This window comes from Aythya marila (assembly GCF_965140915.1).
Source record: "Aythya marila genome assembly, chromosome: 2".
Classification (NCBI taxonomy): Eukaryota; Metazoa; Chordata; class Aves; order Anseriformes; family Anatidae; genus Aythya; species Aythya marila.
Window position 1 is genome coordinate 79,801,304 of NC_139043.1, and position 5,046 is coordinate 79,806,349.

The following is a 5,046-nucleotide window of genomic DNA, read 5'->3' on the forward strand; positions in this document are numbered from 1 at the left end:
GTTTTTTTCCTTTGGGGGGTGGAAGGGGGGTAGTGTTGTTTTTGTTTTTCCTCCAAGCAGTGGCACTGTTGCATTCAGCAGTGAGATAGAAAAGATTCAGAGCTCTTAAATTAAATGTATTTTTTTTCTTTAAAATCAACTTGTTTTCTTCCTGTTATTATATAAAACAAGTTGAGTGAACCTTTTGAGCGAAAGCGCTTCACTAAAGCGAGACAGAGGGATAGCCAGCATGGAAAGGAATTCATCCTCAAAGACTTATCTTCAGTCACTTATAATTTTGCCAAAATAAGGATTCTGTAAAAGACAAAATGTTTACAGAAAAAATGTTAAAAGACAAAATTTAAAGGATCAACTCCTGTGCTCTTAGACAAAGATGGTCGATGGGTGGAAAATACATGGCTGCCTGGGTGAGTGTTCATGATCTAAACATGTGTTGTGTGGATTAGATACGAGTCATTATTTGCATGTACTCTGTTCTGAAAGAGATTGTTTTCTAAATTTTAAGTAAAGTAAGTTAATATTTTTTTATATTCTAATCAATGAGAATTAAGGGAGGTCTTTGAGAAAATCACAGAATCATCTAGGTTGGAAGAGACCTCCAAGATCACCGAGTCCAACCTCTGACAACCTAACACTAACCAGTCCTCCACTAAACCATATCCCTAAGCTCTACATCTAAACGTCTTTTAAAGACCTCAAAGGCTTACAGGTGAAATATCTCTGGTGAAGAAGGGGAAAGAATTATTGTATCGGAATTTGTTGCTACGTGCAGATAAGATTTAATAATGGTGCAGAAAAAGCAGGAATGTGGACTATTTCTGTACTCCATGTTGTGATGGTGTTAGGATTTGTCTGTTCTACGAGTTTTAGAGCAGTTTCTAAAAATGGCTATCTTTCATTGAAGGTGTTTTAAGTACTTTTCTGTATAAAGCTTGCTGATGTTGATACTGAAGTAAAGGTGAGAAAGCTTCATGGAGTAGAAGGCCACTGTTATGCTGATACAATGGGCTGACTGGCACGGTGTTCATCCTAGACAGAATCACAGGATAACTGATGAACTGCAGGATCGTGTCAGGCAACAGCATGTCAAGGAAACTGGTTTGTTGGCTTGCTGAGTGTGTTTGGCTGGTATTTCTAGCTAACATTCAGGTCGTGAAAAAGATAGGAGTAGCTAGTTTGTTTTAGGCAATGAAATTGGCCGACAGAGGCATGGAGGAGTGTTGTTTTCCCGTACATTGGCCAGCCAGGTCTTGGATTTCAATAGCGTATGGCAATATATCAGGGGTTAGCAAATCTCAACAAGTAACCACTAATGAGTAATCATTTTCCAGGGAAACTGTTTCTAAAGCGCTCTGCCTGTACGTTTGATGCTCTCCAGTATTTACAAGGAAGCTGTACGAAAGGTGGTTCTGCCTACAGAGTTTGTAAAAGACGTGCAGGTCAGTGGCAAACAGCCCGGTTCATTGGAGGAGCCTCTACTGCGTACTGAGCTTGAACTTGTGTTGTACTTTCAATCTAGTGGAAAGTTTCCTCCAGCTGAAGATTCCAGTTTGTAGAAAGCTCGAGCAGTTACATGGTAGAAATCAGTGACTTGAAAATGTGACTCGTGATCCAGCCTGTTTCATTTCCCAGCACGTGCATTGTGTGCACTCCTCACCGTCTCCCTCACCTTCCACCCTTGGGGCTGGCCTGCACCCTAACCTGCGAGAGGCACGCTTTGGGACACCAGCATCCCCAGCAGGACATCCTCCAACATCTCCGTCCTAGAGGCAGATGCCCTTTTTGAATTCTACTGTTTAAGTCCTTTGTGCATACAAATAGGGCTGTTTGCTGTGGATTTGAGTACGCCCATTCCAAAAATTATGTTGATTGTGATCTTGTGCATTTCCCAAAAGCTGAGAAACCTCCTTCCAGCTGAGGTGGACACCTCACGATGGAGTCCTGCGGTGGTTACAGCAGCTGTAGCAAAGCCTGTAGGATGCCGTGTGTCATTCTGCCAGGCCTGTTGCACCTTCCCTTTCAGCGTGTTGTGCAGGGACAGGGAAGCAGCAGCTGTAGTTTTTACTAGGCAGCAAGGTTTCATTTCAACTCAGTCCTTTGCTGAGAGATGAATGCGCTCTGTTGATCCACGGGTGAGTCACCTGAGCATTGTGGTGAGTTTTCAAAGACGTTCGTGATAGTTCAGCACACGGGGCTAGATAACGTGGCAGGATGGCTCTGTCAGGCTGGTGATGGGTGCTGCATGGTGTTTCAAAGAAGTGTTATGGTGCCACTCCTCTCAGTGGGGTGGGCTCTTGGGTGTTTTGCCAGCCTCAAAGATGTATCTCCAGGCTGCACAGTAAGTCAGTGCTCTGGGCAGCAGAGGGAAAGCTCCCAGTACTGCCACTGCTGCTCTTGTCCTAAGGATGAACATAGGACTTCAGCCTTGGAGGTCAGCACCAGCGCGAACAACTGTTCAAAGTTAAAAATTCACCACAACGTTTGTATTTCCTTCCAGAAGTATGCAGGCATGGTTATCACCACAGGTGATAACGTCGGTGATAAGCTATCAGTTCAATGAGTGCTTGCACATACTTCAAACATTCGGTGTGTTAGCAGCGGCTAGTTGTGCACTTGCTCCTTCTGAATGCAGCAGACTTCAGGTTTCTGACAGGCATTCCGCTCTGGTACGTTTCTGTGGGATTGTCAGAAGTGTGTTTGGTGTAACCCACACCATATGTGCCTTACAAGCTTCCTGATAGTTGCTCTGTCATGAAAAATACTGTGTGCGTTTGAAAATCTTAGGCAGATTAGGCAATAGTCTGCTGTGGAAATGTGTACTTCAGAGGAAGAAGACAGTTTCAAGTTGACGGTGTTTTCTGTGTATAGATTTTTTTGGGGGGTAAATCATGGAATTTTTCAATGGAGACCCAGTGAAAGCCTGTCTGGGGATGTGAACGTGAGCCTCTTCACGTGTGTAGAGGTGTTGTTTGCATTCGACTGCTGTATCTACCAAAACAGTCTTTATCTTTGCTTTTCAGGTTGAAAATGTCTGAATGACAGGAGTCAAGTTGGCTGGTTGTCTGGGAATTAGTCACTGTTTATCCAAGCTCTGGGAAAACAGGCGTTTGCACACCACTGCTGAAATTGCTTCATTTTCAGACAGTTGTAAGACTTACAATACGGCACTGACTGCTGTACTTCTTTGACATATTTTTGGCATGCAATTTCTACTTCTCTCTTGCTAGGAAGGAGGTAAGAAGAGATCTGTACTAACAAACCATGCCACTGCTAATTTATCGTCTGCTCTGCTGGTTTGTTTCTGTGGCAGACTTCACAAAGGAAGGGGTCCTGGTATCAAATAGGGTATTTTGAATCCATCGCACCTGTAAGGCTGCACGTGGTTTTCCATCCCTCTTCTTTAAAAAGAGCACTGCGAAGGATAGCCCAGTAGAGTCTTGCACGTCACAGTAGTGAATGGAAACAGCAGGCACCCAGCTGCCATAAGAAGTTCGAAACTTTCAGATTTCAGGTATTTCATCTTTATTCGAAGTATGTGTTTTGCAAAGCTAGCTGAAAACAAAAACAAAAAACAGTACTTGATAATACAAAATGTATCTTTTCTATAAAAGAAAAGCTGAAAAAAAACAGTTTTGGTGTAAATCTTTGGTTTTTACTTGTGCTGCACGGAATTATAAATGCAATAAACGAAAGAGCATTGATAACACTTTCTCCTATATGTTCTCTAGTTTATATTTCCAAGCATTCGCATTTCAGTTTCTAACAATCTCCTGCAATACATAATTAAGACTATAAAGCACCCAGTGGTGGCTTCTGTGGTTTTTGGCTCAGAAACATAAAATTTAACTCGGAGGAAAACGTCTGAGCTTTCCAAAAGAGGCTGTTTTCAGATAGTGGAAAGGAGAAAAAAAAAAAGAAAAAAAAAAAGACAGAAAAATTTCAGCAAATACTTCAGGCAAGATTAGGGATCAGAATGAAAATAACAAAGCTGCTGTGTAAGAGTGAAGTGCCTGGAGCAGCTCTGCACTGAGCAGGGCTGGGCTGCCCTCAGCACCTTCCCAGGCAGAGGACAAGGCGTCTGACTGCTGGTGACAGTGAGCTTGCTCCTGTAAATCTGTGGTTAGAGTGAGCAGCTGGTAAATAAACACTGCTCATAGCCTTGGTATTGTGCTAAATGTGAAAAGGGGAAGAGACTTAACAGCTTGTTCTGTTTAAAAAGAAGCATTTCCTTGTGTGTCAAATACAAGCACTTCAAAAAAATGAGCTGCTGCCGGTGGGGAGGTGGCTCCGGCACAAGGATCTCCACTGGTCTCCCCCCAGGAGCAAAAGCCATCCTCAGCATCCTCAGGTACCTGCGGTACCGAGGCCTCACGTGCTGCCTCACGAAGCGCCGGGCGAAGGAGGCGTTGTGCATCACCCCCTGCGCACACTCAGCGCCATGGCCTTCCCCCTGTCCCCCTATTGCTCTGTTCAGCAGAAGGGCTGTGGGCTGGCCAGCCTGTGTGCGTAGAGGCCACGACTCTTCTGGCAGCTCGGCTGGGCTCTGGCCCTACAGCTGCAAGCCTTACAGCTCCCTAAAGCCCCGCAGCACACCCCTGGCCTGGCTGCTCTTGAGGTGAAGGGGCAGCAGCACCGGCTGCCAGCCATGGGCCAGGAGAATCAGCATGGTGTGGGGCATCAACCTCATGTCAGGGCGAGCAGCACAGAGGGTGCTGAGAAGGTTTTAAGCATGGAAAGGAGCTTTAGGAAGAGTAAATGGGGCTGGCTTCACAGCCTCCGGGGCCATGCGGGTGCATGAAGGTTGAGGGAGGCTGGAGGCTGTTGTAGGCTCGGCTGAGCCCCCAGATGTCTTCAGATAGCATGAGGGAACAGCTAGAAGTGGTGTGAAGGAGCAGGCGACGGCTGGGTGGGCAGCGGATTTTGGGGAGGCCACGTCCCCGAGCTGTGGTGGGAGGCAGGTGGGAGCCCTGCGCAGCGGGACAGGGAGAGAGAGCTGTGCCCAGAGGCAGGAGGAGGGACGTGGGTATGGTGACTAAAAGGGGGTGG